The 11,518-nt window shown below is 44.4% G+C and overlaps 1 non-coding gene across 1 annotated transcript; it reads right to left on the reverse strand.

Moving 5' to 3' along the window:
* Window positions 1-11,221: 11,221 nt before the first annotated feature.
* Window positions 11,222-11,297, reverse strand: Trnaa-agc (transfer RNA alanine (anticodon AGC)). Its single transcript has one exon. It is a non-coding gene; the product is annotated as a tRNA-Ala (tRNA).
* Window positions 11,298-11,518: the final 221 nt, after the last annotated feature.

Here is an 11,518-nt window from a genome sequence, read left to right on the forward strand (position 1 = left end):
ACAGAAATCACAGGAACACGTTGCAGAATCCCAATTATTTAAACACTACTCTATGAACTAGGAGCGGCAGCGGGGCAAACCTAATAGTTCTATCTAGCACTCTATTATAACCCTGGCACCCACAAAGCTAAATATCAGGAAGATTACCTCAAATTGGAGTTTGTGGCCAGCCTGGGCTATATGGGAGACTATCTTGTCCCACTCCCAAATGCTTTTAATTGAAAAATTTTGAAATTCAATTTTTTCACCTTAGCAACCCATGTGTCTTCGGGGAACTGAACCTGGGTCCTCTGGACCAGCAGCCAGTGCCTCTGACTGTTAAGACATCTCTCCAGCTCCTGTTCTGCTTCTGAGACAAGATCTCAGCTCAGGCTCTCTTTGAATCTGCAACTCTCCTGCCTCAGCCTCCAGAGTTCAGGGACTGTAGACATGCTTGACCACATCTGGACAAATTTATTATTTAACTGCCCCCCCAATACTTTTTGAGAAAGGGTCTCTTTATTTTTTTAAAATATTGATTAGCCGGTCTGCGGTGGCACACACCTTTAATCCCAGCACTTGAGAGGCAGAGCCAGGTGGATCTCTGTGAGTTTGAGGCCAGCCTGGTCTACAAAGCGAGATCCAGGACAGGCTCCAAAACTACACAGAGAAACCCTGTCTTAAAAAATCATTAATAGCCGGGCGGTGGTGGCGCACACCTTTAATCCCAGCACTCGGGAGGCAGAGCCAGGCAGATCTCTGTGAGTTCGAGGCCAGCCTGGGCTACCAAGTGAGTTCCAGGAAAAGGCGCAAAGCTACACAGAGAAACCCTGTCTCGAAAAAACAAAAAAAAAAAAATTAATAAATAAATAAATAGATAAATAAATAAATAAAATAAAATAAAACCAGAGGCTGTTAACTCAAGTTCTTATCCCATAAACAGATGATACTCTTTAATATTATTTAATTTTTAGCATTTATTTTATTTTTTGCTGTTGTTTTTATTTTTGAGACAGTTTCTCAATGTAGCTCTGGCTGTCCTCTGTAGATCAGGCTTTCCTTGAACTCAGAGATTCACCTCCCTCTGCAATATCAGTATTAAAACTTCGAGTGCTGGAATAAAGATGTGCCCCACCAACATCTGGCAATGTTTTAATAATACTGGTATAATAATAACAATTCAAGAGCAAATAATAACGGTGAGATCAAAGCACAATGCATAATCTTCGCATCACGTCACTTAAAAGAAAACACAAGAAGAACATTCATAAATCCAGTCTGGGCTATGTTCTTTGATCAATTTTTTTTTTGGTGGTCCATTTATTTGCTCTTTGGGGATAGTGACTATGAACTGGGCTAGCCTCACACTCCTGTAATCCAGCCTGGTCTTAAACTCATGTCAATCCTCTGTCAGTCCCCCCAAACGCTGAGATTTTAGCTGTGCCACCCACCAAATGAACATTATTAGTATAAGATAGTTTTAAAAAGCCATCCATGACTTTTCAGGCAATCGTGACTTCACCCATTGGTGCTGAAGCTTGCTGTATGTTGAACTAAATATTATCCAAAGGTGCCTGGAATGTTTTAGTAGAAGCAAACTCTACACTGGCCTCCTAAAGCAAGGTTTCTGTGAACTATAAATAAAGGAGCTGAAGCAGTTTCATTTTGGAGTGTGCTGTAAAGATGCAGTTGTTTCTGGGGCTGGATCCCCTCCAGCCTGGGTTTCCATTCCCAGCACCACATTAACTGATGCTCCAAACTCTTGTCCCAACACTTAAGCAGCAAATACAAAGGAAAGAAGAACCCTTGCAACTTAACAGACAAGGAGACCACAGCCCAAGAAGCATCCACCCGAAGGAGAAAATGGGCAGCTAGTAATATAAAGGGCTTGGAGAAGCATGAGCTGAACACTTACCCGGAAGATGCACTTCAACCCTTCACCAAGCTGCGATTGTCAGTACTGCAGTCATTAAGGACACTATCAAGAGCACACTGGCAGAGTTGCAATAAATACTTATTTTTAAGGAAGTACTACGAAGGGGATTTTTTTTAAAAGATACAGTGCCTACATAATTCCATTTCTTGGTGTGGCTAGTAAAGATGTCAGGGGCTATTATTTTGAAGGGACATGTAATAGTTTGCATTCTTTGGGCCCAACTATTAGAATCAAACTCAAGGCCCAGCCCCCCCTTTCTCCCACTCCCGTCCCCACTCAACTTCTCTGATCTGTTTAGCCTGTCCAGAAGCCTCTGACCTATCTCTCATCCCACCCCTCCTTTTTAAAAATGGATCTTCTCTCTCAGTTTGGGACCATGGCTTCTCCAGACTGAACAGCCTGCCCCAAGACCCCCTAATGAGCCTCCGCAGCCTAAACTGCACCAGCCCGGAGTATGCATTGTAACCTTCCTTGAAGATTTAGGGCCGGGCAGCGGTGGCACACGCCTCTTTTTTTTTTTTTTTTTTTTTTTTGGTTTTTTCGAGACAGGGTTTCTCTGTGTAGCTTTGCACCTTTCCTGGAACTCACTCTGTAGACCAGGCTGGCCTCGAACTCAGAGATCCGCCTGGCTCTGCCTCCCAAGTGCTGGGATTAAAGGCATGCGCCACCACTGATTGGCTAAATGTGCAGCCCAGGCTGGCCTCGAACTTGTGATCCTCCTGCCTCTGCCTCCTTCAGCAAATCCTACTGGCGTGCGCCACCACAACCGGTGGTGCACGCCTTTAATCCCAACACTGGGGAGGCACAGCCAGGCAGATCTCTGAGTTCCAAGCCAGCCTGGTCTACAGAGTGAGATCCAGGACAGGCACCAAAACTACACAGAGAAAGCCTGTCTTGAAAAACCAAAACAACAACAACAAAAAGATTTAGAGCCCAGCCATGGCATCATAGGTTTTCCTGACCGGCCTAAACGTTAGAACCCACGGTTCATTCAAGAGGAAATAATAATCTGATAAAGGTACTCATTGCCAAGCCTGGTGACCTGAATTCTATCCCGGAACAAGAACTGACTCCCTCCAAGGGTAGAAAGGTCTGGTTGTGGTGTCACACTTAATCTAGTACTCAGTAAGCAGAGGCAGGAGGATCACTGGGAGTTTAAGAACAGCCAGGGTTACATCACAAGACCCTGTCTCAAGAGGCAAAGGAGTGAACTGGAGAGATGGTCCAGAAGTGAAGAACATTGGCTGCTCTTCCAGAGGGCTCCTAGTACCTACATGACAGCGCAAAATCTGGTACCCTCTTCTGGTCTCTGTGGGTACTAGATATTTCAGGGCTGCAGACAGACACAGAGAAAACTCAAATACATAGAAAACAAGGTGGGGAGCCGGGGGGTGGTGGTGGCGCAAGTGTTTAATCCCAGCACTCGGGAGGCAGAGGCAGGCGGATCTCTGTGAGTTCGAGGCCAGCCTGGTCTAGAGAGCGAGATCCAGGACAGGCACCAAAATTACACAGAGAAACCCTGTCTTGAAAAACCGAGAAAAAGGGCCGCCATCCGTTAACAGCTTAGATGCATCAGTAGCGAACTTCTGCCCTCCGGGGTTCTCCCATTGTGCTGTAAGCCTGTATTTAAGACCTCTTCCCTCCTTCAATAAACAGCATTCGGCATGAAAGAAAGAAAGAAAGAAAGAAAGAAAGAAAGAAAGAAAGAAAGAAAGAAAGAAAGAAAGAAAGAAAGAAAGAAAGAAAGAAAGAAAAGGCAGACAGGTTTGCCCTGCTAACAGGCTTCATATTAAAGGATGAACAGGTTTCAATTGTTAAGAAAAAAAAAAAGGCCGCCATCCTCATCGTCCACAGACACTCCAGCATCTGGTGCCGAGGAGTCCCCCACTTAACCCGAAGGTTCAAGTGGCTTTGGGTGACTCTGATGGAAATTTGGGGGACGTTCCGGGCCTCCTCGATGCATCCCCGCCACAAATGTGGTTCACATACCTGTCCAACACAGCGTCTGATCAATGTGGAGACAGAACCTGTCCAACACAGCGTCTGATCAATGTGGAGACAGAACCTGTCCAACACAGCGTCTGATCAATGTGGAGACAGAACCTGTCCAACACAGCGTCTGATCAATGTGGAGACAGACTCCTCCTCTAACCAGCCTCCCTAGACCCCTCTTAAGAGCGATCCCATTGGGCCGGGGGTGGAAGTGGGTGGGGGTAGAGGGGGGGGGGAATCTAAACAAATTTTCAGTAAATCTTGTGGGTGGGAAGATTGAGAAGGCTGTGCGCAGTCTCCTGTCACATCTTGCCTTTGCGTTTGTTCTTGTATGAGATGGTTTGTCATGCAAATATAACCAACAGGCCCTCTTCTCAAATGTAGATGTTAAAGTAACAAAAATAGAACCCTGGGCTCAGCGGTGAAGAGCGCTGGCTGCTCTTCCAAAGGTCCTGAGTTCAATCCCCAGCACCCACAGGGTGGCTCACAACCATCTGTAATGAGATCTGGTGCCCCACTTCTGTGTACATAATAAATAAATAAATCTTTAAAAAAAAAATAGGCTGGGCAGTGGTGGCGCACGCCTTTAATCCCAGCACTCGGGAGGTAGAGGCAGGCAGATCTCTGTGAGTTCGAGGCCAGCCTGGGCTACCGAGTGAGTTCCAGGAAAGGCGCAAAGCTACACAGAGAAACCCTGTCTCGAAAAACCAAAAAAACAAAAAACAAAAAAAAAAAAATAGAACCCTAATCACTCTGTTGATTTGTTTTTATTGGATCCCAAGCCCTACCAAATCTTCACCCGTTTTCAAGACACCCAGTTTATTCATATTGTTCACTTGATACTTGATATTTTGGAGTTCTTTACTCCCTAGTTGTCCGGTGTCTAAAAGCCAAGTCTCTAAACTGGTTCTAATGAGAATAAATTATTTATTTTTAAAAAGAAGTACAATAGTTTCTGGGCATGATGGCACACAATTTTAATCCCAGCAGTTCTAGATTACCGGCAGATCTCTGTGAGTTCAAGGCCAGCCTGGTCTACAGAGTGAGTTCCAGGGCAGCCAGGGCTACGTAGAGAAACCCTGTCTCAAAAAACCAAATAAATAAATAAACAAACAAATACAATGACTTATAATCCCATGTTTGGTAGCAGAAAGGATTGCAAGTTCAAAATCAGCTTAAACCTCATAACTGTCATCTCCTGCACGTGTGCCACTGAGGAAATGACAGTCTTCGTCTTGGAGGCCAGCCCGAGCCTGAGCTACTTAAGGAGTAGCTCACCAGTCTGGGCAACATGTCGAGAGCCTGTCTTGGCAAACCCGGGAGGGGAAGGGAGGGGAGGGGAGGAGAGGGGAAGGGGGGAGGGGGGGAGGGGAGGGGAGGGAGGGGAGGGAGGGGAGGGCAGGGCAGGAACAGCGCATGGAAGGGAGAGCCAGCTTAGTCAAGTTACGGAGCAAAGGCCAGAGGGAAATAAACATCGGTCGGGTTGGGAAGGAGGGCTGGGCAGGAAACAGGTGGCCAAGGAGGAGGCAGGAGCTAGAGGCCGGAGCTAGCACGTCCCAGGGCTCCGCAGGGGCTTGTCTCTTGCCCCTGGCTTGGCTGTGTTTTCAATGATTGTGAGGACAGGAACTTTCTAAGCACTGGGTTTTCAGCAGGGTATGGTGGCACGCTCATATAACCTCAGCCCTGGGGAGGCTAAATTGGTGGACTGAGACAGTGATACCTCATCTCAGGGCGGGGGGCGGGGACGGGACAACGGGGACGACAGGATGGACAACAACTACGATGACGACGATGACGACGATGACGATGACGACGATGACGACCACAAATGCATATAAGTAAACTAGCAAAAATGTTGACTAAGGGCCGGAGAAGTAGTTCAGTGCGCAGAGTGCCCAGCACGCACAAAGCCCTGAGTTCAGTCCCCCCCAGCACGGCATCAAGCTGGGTAGGAGGGTACAGGGAGGCGGAAGCAGGAGCACCAGAAGTCAGAGTTCTACTTAGCTACACAGGGAGTTAGAGGCCAGTCCGGGCGGCCGAGGAAAGGTTGCGTAATCAATCCATGAGAAGGCGCGGCCGCCTTCTTTAGGGAGGCTGGCGAGTAGGCTTGTTGTGTCTAGGTGCAACACTGTTCTAGGTTAGAAGAGAGAAATGCAATCGTTCCGTCCTAGGAGCCGGTGGGCAAGCTGGGCAGTGGTGGCGCACGCCTTTAATCCCAGCACTCGGGAGGCAGAGGCAGGCGGATCTCTGTGAGTTCGAGGTCAGTCTGGTCTACAGAGCGAGATCCAGGAAAGGCGCAAAGCTACACAGAGAAACCCTGTCTCTAAATAAATAAATAAATAGATAGATAGATAGATAGATAGATAGATAGATAGATAAAGAAATAAGAGTGAGTGAGTGAGTAAGTAAATAAATAAGTAAATAAGTAAGTAAATAAATACATACATACATACATAAATACATAAATAATAAATAAATAAATAAATGTTAAAAATTAAAAAATATATAACTGATATAAGAAAAATGTATGCAATAAGTACAATAACTATATACAATATATACAAGCAATAAATGCATCAACAATGTCTAGTCCATTTGCATTTGACAAATCCAGAGAAAATATTCCATTATCTATTTTTTTGTGTGTGTGGTTTTTCAAGACAGGGTTTCTCTGTGTAGTTTTGGTGCCTGTCCTGGAAAAATGAAAAAAATGTTTTCTAGATCTCCTGAAAGAAAAGCAAAGAGAAATGTCTCTCAGGTGCTCTGTGAGTCTAAGGCGTCCGAGGTTTTCGACAACTAGAAAAGGTGATGACCTCCCTCTTAGGTGGGAGGTAAAAGAGTGTGTTCTTCAAAGCTGGGCAATGGTGGTGCATGCCTTTAATCCCAGCACTCTGTGGCACATCTCTGAGTTTGAAGCCAGTCTGGTCTACAGTGAGAGCTCCAGGACGGCCAGGACTACACAGAGAAACTCGTCTAAAAAAACCAGAAACAGAAAAGTCTTTTTTTTTTTAATTAATTGATTTGTTTATTTTTTCCAGCCACATCAGGTTCGCCTCTTCCCCTCCCTAAGCTCCCCTCCGTTCCTCCTCCTTCCTCTTCAGAAAAGGGCAAATCTCCCATGGATGTCAGCCAGCCATGGCGTAGCAAGACTAGGCACGTCCTGTCCTATTAAGGCTGGACTAGGCAATCCAGTAGGAGGGAAGGGTCCCAAAAGCAGAGTCAGAGACAGCCCTGATCCCACTGTTGGGAGTCTCACAAGAAGACCAAGCTACACAACTGTAACATATGTCCAGAGGGCCTAGGTCAGTCCCATGCAGGCGCTTGCTCTGGTTGGTGGGCTAGTCCCTGTAAGCCCCTATGAGTCCAGGTTAGCTGATTCTGTGGATTTCCTTGTGTTGTCCTTGGCCCTTCTGGCTCCCACAATCCTTCTTCCCTCTCTTCCACAGGATTCCCTGAGGTCTGCCTAATGTTTGGCTGTGGGTCTTCGTTTCTGTGTCCATCACTTACTGGACGAAGCCTCTCTAATAACCGTTGGGCTAGGCAACAATCTGTGAGTAAATCAGAATATCATTAAGACATCGTCAGTCATATTAGGTTCCATCCTAGGTCTCTGAGCTATCCAGTCTCTGGGCCCTGGCCCTCCAGGCAGCTTGTGGCATGGGTCTCAGGCTGGAGGAGCCATTGATTGGCTAGTTCCATGATTTCTGTGCCACCTTCACCCCAGCACATTTTTCAGGCAGGGCAAATTGAAGGTCAAAGAGTTTGTGGCTGGGTTGGGGTCCCAATTCCTCCACTGGAAGTATTGCCTGGTTACAGGAGATGGCCGGTTCAGGCTCTGTATCCCCCATTTCTAGGAGTCTTAGCTAGGGTCCCCCTCATAGAATCCTGGGAGTTTCCACTGCACTAGGCTTCTAGCTCATCCCAGAGATGGCCCTGAATCCAGTTGTCTCTCCCATTACTCTCTCCCTCCATCCTCCCCTAACCTGGTCCCTCCCATGCCAGCCCCCATCCGGACCCCTCTTTCCACCTGTGATGTCTACTATATTTCCCCTTCACAGTGAGATTCACGTGTCACCCACCCCTGGAGCCTTCCTTGTTACTTAGCTTCTCTGGGTCTGTGGATTGTAGCATGGTTATCCTTTCCTTTACAGCTAATATCCACTGATGAGTGAGTACATACCATGTTTGTCTTTCTGGGTCTGGGTTACCTCACTCAGGATGATCTTTTCTAGTTCCATCCATTTGCCTACAAATTTCATGATGTCATTATTTTTAACAGCTGCATAATACTTCATTGTGCAAATGTACCACATTTTCTTTTTCTATTCCCATTTTTTGATTGAGGGACATCTAGGTTGTTTCCAGGTTCTGGCTATTATGAATAAAGCTGATATGAACATAGCTGAGCAAGTGTCCTTGTGGTATGATTGAGTATCCTTTGGAAATATGCCCAAGAGTGGTATAGCTGAGTCTTAAGATAGCTCAATTCCCAGTTTTCTGAGAAACCGCCATATTCATTTCCAAAGTGGCTGTACAAGTTTTCATTCCCACCAGCAGTGGAGGAGTGTTCCTCTTGCTCCTCATCCTCACCAGTATGAACTGTCATTTGTGTTTTTGATCTTAGCCATCCTGACAGGTATAAAATGGAATCTCAGAGTCATTTTGATTTGCATTTCCCTCAGGGCTAAGGATGTTGGACATCTTCTTAAGTGCGTCTCAGCCATTTGAGAGTCCTCTGTTGATAAGTCTCTATTTAGATCTGTACCCCATTTTTTAAATTGGATTAGTTGCTGTTTTGATGTCTAGTTTCTTGAGTTCTTTATATATTTTGGAGATCAGCCCTCTGTCGGATCTGGGGTTGGTGAAGATCTTTTCCTATTCTGTAGACTGCTATTCTGTCCTTTTGACCGTATCCTTTGCTTTACTGAAGATTTTCAGTTATATGAGGTCCCATTTATTAATCGTTGATCTTAGTGAGTGTGCTGTTTATGTTCTAGTCAAGGCTATTCCTTGAAAAAAAATCTTATTCTTCCAGAATCTGATGGAAGCTTGGAGGTCTTTCCCCAGGAAAACGCCCTCAGGCACCTACTACTTTCTGTTCTCTCTTTTCCTTATTTTTAAGTTGAGGACTTGCTATGGTACCCAGTTGCTTTGAACTCACAATCCTTCCTGCAGAGGCTCCTGTGTAGTTGAAAAGTAGTTGTCAAGTATTTGCTGGTTTTGTTTTTTTGTTTTGTGTTTTGTTTTGTTTTGTTTTGTTTTTGTTTTTGGCTACCATGATCGACTTTGCCACACCATTTTAGGTGAACCCTTTAACTGCAGTCCTGGAACCCTTCCTAGGATACAGAGACCCTGTCACCAGACCAAAATGAAATAGCAAATCTGGCTATGTTGTGCATAATATGCAAGGCCTGTCCTGGGGGACGGCTGCCTCTGAGACATGGCTGCCTCGAACACACAAAGCAGGGTTTTTCTTCAGGAGTCTGGTCCAGGTGCCAATATTGTCCTGAAGTTCAGAAGAGAGCTGAATAGCCCGTCAAGGGCTGCCCAGAGAGGCTCCCCGAGCGACAGACTCTCTTTTGCAGAAGTTCACTGTCCGCAGTGCAGTGGCAACAGAAATTATTTTGGAAAATCTTAAGCAACAGATGTGCTTTAGGGTGTCTAAAATCAGATGGTGCTGTTCTTCAGGTGGAAGACTGCATTTTCTGAGAACAGGGAACCGCAGAAGCCAGGCAAAGGAGGACTAAGTTCAAGCCCCAATTTCTAGTTAAATAAATAGTTAGATGGTTAAAGAGCTGGTTCTTTTTTTTTTTTTAATCTTTGAAGGGAAAGTAAGTTTATTGTATTTTATTTTTTGCCATTTATTGTTTGTTTGTTTGTTTTTTTGAGACAAGGTTTCTCTCTGTAGCTTTGTGCCTGTCCTGGAACTCACTCTGTAGCCCAGGCTGGCCTCGAACTCATGGAGATCCACCTGGCTCTTATTTTTTGCCATTTAGATATTTAATTTATTATATAACAAAGTTTCTTCTATACAGTCAGAAAATGAACAACTAGATGAGAACGAAAATTAAGTGCAAATACAATAATAATATTGGTTCCAATAAGCTACTTTCCCCCATTTTTATTTATCTATTTATTTTCCTTTCATCAGTTTGATACAGTACAAATTCTTATCCTAATAGTGAAATGTTTGAGGCTTGCCCAGTGATTGAGTAAAACCAAAACTTATTATAAGCCACAGTCATCCTAGGGTCCCCCATGTTATAAATATAGCCTCTCTGGTTCTGTGGGTTACAGTCTGATTGTTCTTTGCTTTATATCTAGTATCCACTTATGAGTGAGTACATACCATGTTTGTCCTTCTGGGTCTGGGTGACCTCACTCAGGATGATTTTTTCTAGTTCCATCCATTTGCCTACAAATTTCATGCTGTCATTGTTTTTCTCTGCTGAGTAGTACTCCATTGTGTATATGAACCACATTTTCTTAATCCATTCTTCAGTTGACAGGCATCTAGGTTGTTTCCAGGTTCTGGCTAGTACAAATAGTGTTGCTATAAACATAGTTGAGCATGTATCTTTATGGTATGATTGAGCATTCCTTGGGTATATGCCCAAGAGTGATATGGCTGGGTCTTGAGGTAGATCAATTCCCAATTTTCTGAGAAACCACCCTACTGATTTCCACAGTGGTTGTACAAGTTTTCATTCCCACCCACCAACAGTGGAGGAGTGTTCCCTTTGCTTCACATCCTCTCCAACATTGACTGTCATTGGTGTTTTTGATCATAGCCATTCTGACAGGTGTAAGGTGGTATCTCAGAGTCATTTTGATTTGCATTTCTCTGATGATTAAGGATGTTGAGCATTTCTTAAAATGTCTTTCAGCCATTTGTGATTCTTCTTTTGAGAATTCTGTTTAGTTCTTTAGCCCATTTTTTAATTGGATTGTTTAGCATTTTTTTTTTCTTTTCTTTTTCTTTTTTTTTTTCCTTCTGGAGCTGAGGACCGAACCCAGGGTCTTGTGCTTGCTAAGCAAGCGCTCTACCACTGAGCTAAATCCCCAACCCCTGTTCAGTATTTTGATGTCTAGTTTCTTGAGTTCTTTATATACTTCGGAGATCAATCCTCTTTCAGATGTGGGGTTGGTGAAGGTCTTTTCTCATTCTGTTGGCTGTCTTTTTGTCTTCCAATAAGCTATTTTAAAAACAAAAAAGTTAGAAAGTGCATTTGGAAAAGAATAGACTAAAATAATTGGCATTTTTCTTTTTTTTTTTTGAAATCTTCTTAATGATTTATTAATTTTTTATTTATTTATTGGGAGCTGAGGATCGAACCCAGGGCCTTGTGCTTGCTAGGCAAGCGCTCTACCACTGAGCTAAATCCCCAACTCCGACTTATTTATTTTTATTTTACATGTATTGGTGTTTTGTTTGCATGTTTGGCATGTATGTCTGTGTTCGGTGTTGGATCCCCTGGAACCAGAGTTACAGAAGTTGTAAGCTACCACGTAGATGCTGGGAATTGAACCCAGGTCCTCTGGTAAGGCAGTCAGTGCTCTTAACCACTGAGCCATCTCTCCAGCCCCATTTTTAAATTTTTTTTTTTTTTT

This window comes from Peromyscus californicus, unplaced genomic scaffold (genome assembly GCF_007827085.1).
Source record: "Peromyscus californicus insignis strain IS unplaced genomic scaffold, ASM782708v3 Scaffold_24__1_contigs__length_46423439, whole genome shotgun sequence".
Lineage (NCBI taxonomy): Eukaryota > Metazoa > Chordata > Mammalia > Rodentia > Cricetidae > Peromyscus > Peromyscus californicus.